Source organism: Suncus etruscus, chromosome 3 (genome assembly GCF_024139225.1).
Source record: "Suncus etruscus isolate mSunEtr1 chromosome 3, mSunEtr1.pri.cur, whole genome shotgun sequence".
Taxonomy (NCBI): Eukaryota; Metazoa; Chordata; class Mammalia; order Eulipotyphla; family Soricidae; genus Suncus; species Suncus etruscus.
The window spans coordinates 113,809,731-113,818,021 of NC_064850.1; positions in this window are offsets into that span (position 1 = coordinate 113,809,731).

Below are 8,291 nucleotides of genomic sequence, written 5' to 3' on the forward strand. Positions count from 1 at the left end.
AGGGAAGAAGTTGAACATAAAAGGTCAAATGACTTATAATTCTGTTTCTGTGAAATGTCCACAGTGGGCAGGAAATAGATGAGTGGTTAACCTGGGTGGAGGGATGGAAGGATTCATGGTCACAGCTAAAAGATGCAAGATTTGTTTTTGTGGTGGCAAAGGCTCTAAAGAGAGTTACTGTTGAGTTTTATAGTGGCAAAGGTTTCAAAGTGAGTATTATTGTTAAGTATGTATATAATCATATACATCATTCAAGATTATTTATTATGTACATAACCTAGAGACTATCTGCATGACTTTATGTATGGTTAAATGCTAAATATACTACATAACTCTATGAATGTACTAGAAGTCATTGAATTGTTCACCTTAATTGTTATCCAGTGAAACAGTACATATTTGTTTTTAATAAGTTTTTTTATTTTCCACATTGTGGTCTACAGAGCTAATTATAACGGTTATTTCTGGCATTGAATATTTCAATACCAATTACACCACTTGTACCATACTAGTACCATTCCATCCACCATTGTTGCCAATATCCCAAACTCTCCCAATCCTTCCCTTTGGCAAGTACAAATAATTTATTTAATATTGCATGTTACAAGGGGCCTGAGAGATAGCACATTGGTAGGGCATTTGCCTTGCATGCGGCCGACTCAGTACAAACCTGGGTTTGATTCCCAGAATTCCATGTGGTCCCCTAAGCCTGCTAGTAGCAATAATAACTCTGGAGCACTGCTGGGTGTGGCCCAGATCAAAAAAAAGATCACATATTACAGCTAAATAATGGAATCATCAAAAAATTGATTAAAAGAAAGCTTGTGAAAATTGTCATCTCTCCCATAGGACTATTATGTCATTGTCTGAAGATTTACTAAGTCATTTATTGCTAGTTGAGCTTTCTGTTGTTCATTTTTTTTGTTGAGCTTATGTGACTTTTATGATAATTTTACATCTAATTTGTTGTATTCCTAGTGGAATGTCAGTAATAAAACAACTGAGGTCCAAGACTTTGAGAATCTGTGGAGCTAGGTGAATGAGATCATTCATATGAAATCTTATGTGGATTTTGTTTGTGGCTGCTGTGACTTCTGGAAGTACAGAGGATGGGGGAAATAGAGGGAAGGTGGCCTGCCTGGCCCAGAGTCCTGGAGATATCAGCCACAGAGCCAGTATACCAGAGTTTCTGGCCATTAGAAGACGCTGCAAAGATTAGTAGAAAAGTGGTCAGTGTAGGCCATTGGCAGAGTGGCACTTGTTGATGTGTCTGTGTGTGAAGCTGCAGAAATATGACCCAGGCAGAGAACTTGCCCTTCCCCCAGGGACCCTGTACCATCAGCTGTAAGACCTGTACATCCATGCATTTTCACAACCTAGTTTGCCTCTCTTTTGAGAGATGAGTTTATGGCACTTACCAAAGACCAAGCATGGTAATAACTCTGTGTTGTTCACCTTATTTTTATCTTATTTCATTTTATTTGGGGGATTGGGAGCCTCAACTGGTGGTATCCAGAGCTTGCTCCTGGCTCTTTAAGGAAAGTGCTCACTCCTAGTCATGCTTGGGTTACCATATCCATGCCCAGGATGGAATCAAGGTTGGCATGTGAAAGTCAGGTGCCTTACCCCCCGTGCTCTCTCTGGTTATTTTTACTTTATATTTTTATACCTTTTACTGAGATGGCATTTGTTTGCCAGTGTATATTATTTATGAGTAAAGCTTTATGCTACAAATTCATGCAACCATGTCATCCCACCAGCAAAGTATTATCAGTCTTTCACTGCTGCAATCCACCCCATTATTGTTCTCCCCACCGCCTTCCAGTTTCCTTGTTGCAGTAGCTAAGGATCCAAAGGTTTGCTTTGTTTCTTTATATTCTAAATGTAAATGGAAATTGCACAAAAATGGCTTTCTTTCTGCTTATTTCACCTCTCCAGTTCCATCCTAATTGTTTCAAAGGCCAAGAGTTACAGCAAATAATACTCTATTGTCAACACACACATCTTCTCTATTGCACTATTTATGATGGGCATCCCTGTCTAGTCGAATGTGAATAGAGGTGCAATGAACATAAGAGTGTGCATATCTTTTATAATTTAGCATCTTCTTAAGCTTCTTACAGATGCCAAAATATGAGATTTTGTGGACACAAGGTAATTCTGTACTATTTTAATTTTAAAAGTATTTCATACTCTTTTCCAAAGTGGCTATACTAATTTACTTTCTCACTAATAATGTATAAGAATCTCTTTCACTTAATATTCTTCAAATTCTTCCTAATATTTATTTCCAATCATTTGGGTATAAACCATGTATCATAGCAGATATGAATTATCATTGTGGTTTTTATTGCATTTTACTAAATTAGTAATAGAGATTTTTTTTCTATGTGTAGGTTGTTATTAGATAGGAGGTGAATTATATTTCAAAGAATTTTTTTTTTTTTGGTTTTTGGGCCACTCCCGGCAATGTCCAGGGGTTACTCCTGGCTGTCTGCTCAGAAATAGCTCTTGGCAGGCACGGGGGACCATATGGGACACTGGGATTTGAACCAACCACCTTTGGTGCTGGATCGGCTGCTTGTAAGGCAAACGCTGCTGTGCTATCTCTCTGGGCCCTCAAAGAAGTTATTTTAAAAAAGGAACTTTTGATATAATATATTTCTATACATTTGGTTTACTATATATACAAGTATTTTTTTCTCTCTCACTCAGTTTATCATAGTATATTTTGAAATTTAACTTGCAATTTACAGGCTCATAAAATCTGAGGCAGATCAACTCTCAAGCTTTAAAGATCCTAAGCATCATTGTAACTGCATCAAACAGAAAATACAGGAGTGTGGAAGTAATTTTTATAAGTTAATCTCATCTCCCTGGATATATAACATGTACCCAGTACTTCATATTAATAACATTTGATGTGATGCCACAGTTCCTAGGGAAATCATTTAGGACTCTAACTTACAGTAGTTAGCTTTTCCTAAATATATAAACACCAACTCCTTGTTATTTTTAGTCACTGTTAGAGAAAAATTTTATTTTTGTGGTCTTGGTCAATGGTCTTCCAATATATTCTATAGTCCTTGCAAAATTCTTTATCAGAAACAATAATTTTTACCCAATCTCACACAGAACACAAAGTCTTCTAGAGTACAAAAGTGAACACTTTCTTTTTTTTTTTTAATTTTTATTTTTAATTATGAGAACAAGGGTGCAAAGTAAGAGGACAAGGTAAAGTTACAGTGGAAGGACAATCACCCATAACATAATTCTCAGAAGTCCCCTTGCTGATATATTAACTTTGAAATTTCAGCCAAAGAACATTAAGATAAATAAGACAGAATCCATGTACAATTACTTTGTCCCTCAAGTCCCCAGATTGTAACACATTATAATATTTCTTAACAGTACACAAGGCAATCTAAAGCCATAAAACTTATGTAACTCCTTAAACATTACAGGCATAGTATTTTCTTACATTTCCATATACATGCATATTAGCTTAAGTTAACCTCAAATTTTAAGTGAGTTCTTTTTAAGGATTAGAGTCAAAGGAGCACAGTAAGAATGGTGTTAGAGTGGCAATTGTTGTTTGCATAGGCCCACCAAAATATGAGGGACATGGAAAGAAATAACCTTGGCCTAAGTACAAAGAGACCAGACCCCTGAAGTTTCCTGGCACAAGACCAAGTCTAGGCTCCAAGCAAGCTAGATCGTCCAATCCAATACATTGTCTGTAGTGCCAACACACTTTTATTTTTCACACAGTCTCTGTTGTTGGAGACTTTCAATAAAAACACTTTCAATAAAAACAAAGACCTGATCTTGGATGTATTAAAAGTGGTACTGGTGAAGGGGGTGTTCTTTACATGACTGAAACCTAATCACAATCATTTATGTAATCAAGATGTTCAAATAAAGAAGAAAAAAACTGGAAATTCAGAAGAAAAAAAAAGAAAGAAAAGAGAGAAGAGGGAGCTTGTGGGCTCCAAATAAAAATTATTCTGCACTGATTATTATTCAGGTTGTGGACTCTCATCAAGGTACAAATGTCTTGGTTGTAGAAACAAAAAGGAAAAGCAAATTGCTACAGTCATTCCCCCTTCTTCCCAAATCCTGTTTACAGCAGATAATTTCTGCTACTTCATGTAACATGAGAATGGCCATTTTAACCCCTTCAGGTTCAGAGTTAAAATTAATTTTAGCAAAAGCTAATGCACCTAGGGCAGAAGGGAGGGGGGAAGAGAAGGAGGAGGAGGAAGATAGGAAGAAGGGGAACAGGAGGGGGGGAGGAGGAGAAGAAAGCGGAAGAGAAGGAGGAGGAGGAAGAAGAACAAGAGGAAGAGGAAACTGGGGACATTGGTGGCTGGAAAGGTTGTTGTACATTGTGTAACTGTAAGTCAGTCATGAACAACTTTATCTGTGAAAAAATACCTGTATTAAGAACAACCTTGTAATCACAGTGTTTAAATAAAATTAAAAAAAAAAAAAATATATATATATATATATATATATATATATATATATATATATATATAAGTGGTGTATTGGTTTGAGAGAACGCTCATAACCAGAGACCACCAACTGGGGAAGGTAGGAGTAGAACTCAAACACCAAAGCTGTTGAAAGCCAAAGTTCAATGTCAAGGTGTCAGCGAAGCTGGTTTCTCCTATGGTCTCTGTCTCGGCCTCTGATGAGCATTTTCAAGCCATATCTTTTTCCTGACTTCTCTGGGTATACATCTTAGTGTCTCTTCTCTGGGAGATGGCAGTAATAATGTATAAAGAACTCACCCTTATAACCTAATTTAACTTTAATTATCTCTTTAAAGGCCTAGAGCATTAAATATAATCACAAAGGGTACTAGAGTTTTAATGCCTACATTTTATAGAGGAAGAGTGAGACACAATTATGTCCATAGCATGTAACCAAATAAAGAAACGCTGGGACAGGGCTCTAGCTTAGCAGGAGAGCACATGCCCTGAAATGATGAAGAAAAAATGAAATCAATGTAAAAATCTTAAAGAAAGTTATTCTAGGGGGGAATTTTCCCTTACTATTTCTGAGGAATTTTTCCAAAATTTCATAGAAAATAAATCGGGCAAAATGTAAAATACCAAAATACCATTGCGCCGAATTTTCTTCCTCATCTCAATTTTAAGAAATGACACACTATTTTGTTTTGTTTTTCTTTTGGAGCCACACCCTGCTGTGCTCAGGGCTTATTCCTGGTTATATGCTCAGGTATCACTACTGTTGGGGCTCAGGGGTGCTGATATAGGGTGCTGGGGATCAAACTTCTGTTTTTCACGTACAAGGCCAGTACCCTAGCTGCTACACTATTGTTCTGGCCCCTTGTTTCTAAAATAATATTGCAGGAAAGTCTGCTTTGGTTACTGTTAGGGCTCTACCACTTCATTTCTTCCAGGGCCTAGTATCGATACTAAACATGATACTTGACTGAGTATGTTTAAAGAACCTCCCCCGCAACCCCATTTTTCTTCATCTGTGCAGGTTCCAGTCTTTCTTGAGTTCTGTGGTGGTCCAAGAGCAGAGATGCAGGGTGAGGTCAGCTGAGCTCAGGGGCCTCACCCCTAGGGTCCTTCCTCTCTAGGTGCACAATTAGGAAAGAAGCACAGATTTCTTCTACTTCTCTTTGGACCCCCAAATAGTCCTACCCCACCCCTTCTTAGTTTTGAGAACTGTGCCCTGCTGATTCCCTTATCAGTTACTGCTCTGCAGAAAATCTCCCCTGGTGTAGTGGAGAAATATAGCCCTCTCTTTGCATCAGCCCTTTTTATCTTACTATCACAAAAATAAAAATAACAAAAAGCCCCAACTGAGCTGTCTTGTAAGCTGACTTATTCAGGAGAGATGACAGCTGAAGTCTACACAATCCCAGAAAATGAAAAGTTCCACATCTGTCTCATCATAGCAACCTGGAGGAGAGCATGAATCCTTTCTAAGAGACAATGAGAGGCGTCAGAAATTCAAAAGATCAAGGCATTGAATGAGTTTCATTAAATGTCTTTGACATTGTCTCTGTTTTACTTCCTTCACCTACCCTGCATCCTGAGTTTCCTAGGAGTGTCAAAATGAGCCTCACTCTCTTATGATAAAAGGAAAACTAACTCTAAGAGTCAAATGGGGGCAAGAGGTAGGACTTTGCACCAATACATTTCTTCCCTACTGTACAGATCTTTCTAATTCTACTGAGATCCAAGCCTTAGAGAGAGAGAGAGAGAGAGAGAGAGAGAGAGGAAGAGAGAGAAATCTCAATAACCCAGTAGTCATGCTGGAGCCAAACAAATTGTACACAGCTTATTGCAAAGGAAACAGACTGCAGAATGCAAGCATGTAAATTGGATAAATAGAATTGAAAAGATTTCTCCATCAAAATGTCTGGATTAGCTAGACAGTTTATGAGGCCCATTTAATCAGCACCCTAATGAACAGAAAGAACAAGATTGATTTAATTTTTGTCTTTGATAAATACTCAAAATTGATGCATTCATGATTTTTACAATAAAAATATTTGGCCTAAGTATTTTTTACAATATATATTTTTTTATTTAAACACCTTCATTACATACATGATTGTGTTTGGGTTTCAGTCATGTAAAGAACACCACCCATCACCAGTGCAACATTACCATCACCAATGTCCCAAATCTCCCTCCTCCCCACCTGACCCCCACCTGTACTCTATACAGGCTTTCCATTTCCCTCATACATTCTCATTATTAGGACAGTTCAAAATGTAGTTATTTCTCTAACTAAACTCATCACTCTTTGTGGTGAGCTTCCTGAGGTGAGCTGTAACTTCCAGCTCTTTTCTCTTTTTTGTCTGAAAATTATAATTGCAAGAATGTCTTTCATTTTTCTTAAAACCCATAGATGAGTAAGACCATTCTGCATTTTTCTCTCTCTCTGACTTATTTGACTCAACATAATAGATTCTGTGTACATCCATGTATAGGAAAATTTCATGACTTCATCTCTCCTGACAGCTGCATAATATTCCATTGTATATATGTACCACAGTTTCTTTAGCCATTCGTCTGTTGAAGGGCATCTTGGTTGTTTCCAGAGTCTTGCTGTGGTAAATAGTACTGCAAAAAATGTAGGTGTAAGGAAGGGATTTTTGTATTGTATTTTTGTGTTCCTAGGGTATATTCCTAGGAATGGTATAGCTTGATCGTATGGAAGCTCGATTTCCAGTTTTTGGAGAAATCTCCATATCACTTTCCATAAAGGTTGAACTAGACGGCATTCCCACCTGCAGTGGATGAGTTCCTTTCTCTCCACATCCCCGCCAACACTGTTTCTTCTCATTCTTTGTGATGTGTGCCAATCTCTGTGGTGTGAGGTGGTACCTCATAGTTGTTTTGATTTGCATCTCCCTGATGATTAGTGATGTGGAACATTTTTTCATGTGTCTTTTGGCCATTAGTAATTCTTCTTTGTTAAACTGTCTGTCCATTTCTTCTCCCCATTATTTGATGGGATTAGATGGTTTTTTTTTTTTTGTAAAGTTCTGTCAGTGCCTTGTATATTTTGGAGATTAGCCCCTCATCTGATGGGTATTGGGTGAATAGTTTTTCCCACTCAGTGGGTAGCTCTTGTAACCTGGGCACAATTTCCTTTGAGGTGCAGAAGCTTCTCAGCTTAATATATTCCCATCTGTTAATCTCTGCTTTCACTTGCTTGGTAAGTGCAGTCTCCTCCTTGAATATACCTGTAGTCTCAATGTTCTGGAGTGTTTTGCCTATGTGTTGTTCTATATCTTATGGTTTCGGGTCTGATATCAAGGTCCTTAATCCATTTGGATTTTACCTTTGTACATGATGTTAACTGGGGGTCTAAGTTCAATTTTTTGCAAGTAGCTAGCCAGTTGTGCCAACACCACTTGTTGAAGAGGCTTTCTTTGCTCCATTTAGGATTTCTTGCTCCTTTTTCAAAAATTAGATCATTGTATGTCTGGGAAACATTCTCTGAGTATTCAAGTCTATTGCACTGATCTGAGGGCCTGTCTTTATTCCATTACCATGCTGTTTTGATAACTATTACTTTGTAGTAAAGTTTAAAGTTGAAGAAGGTAATTCATCCCATATTCTTTTTTCCAATGATTGCTCTAGCTATTCTAGGGTGTTTATTATTCCAAATGAATTTCAAAAGTGCCTGATCCACTTCTTTGAAGAATGTCACGGGTATATTTAGAGGGATCACATTAAATATGTACAATGCTTTGGGGAGAATTGCCATTTTGATGATGTTAATCCTGCCAA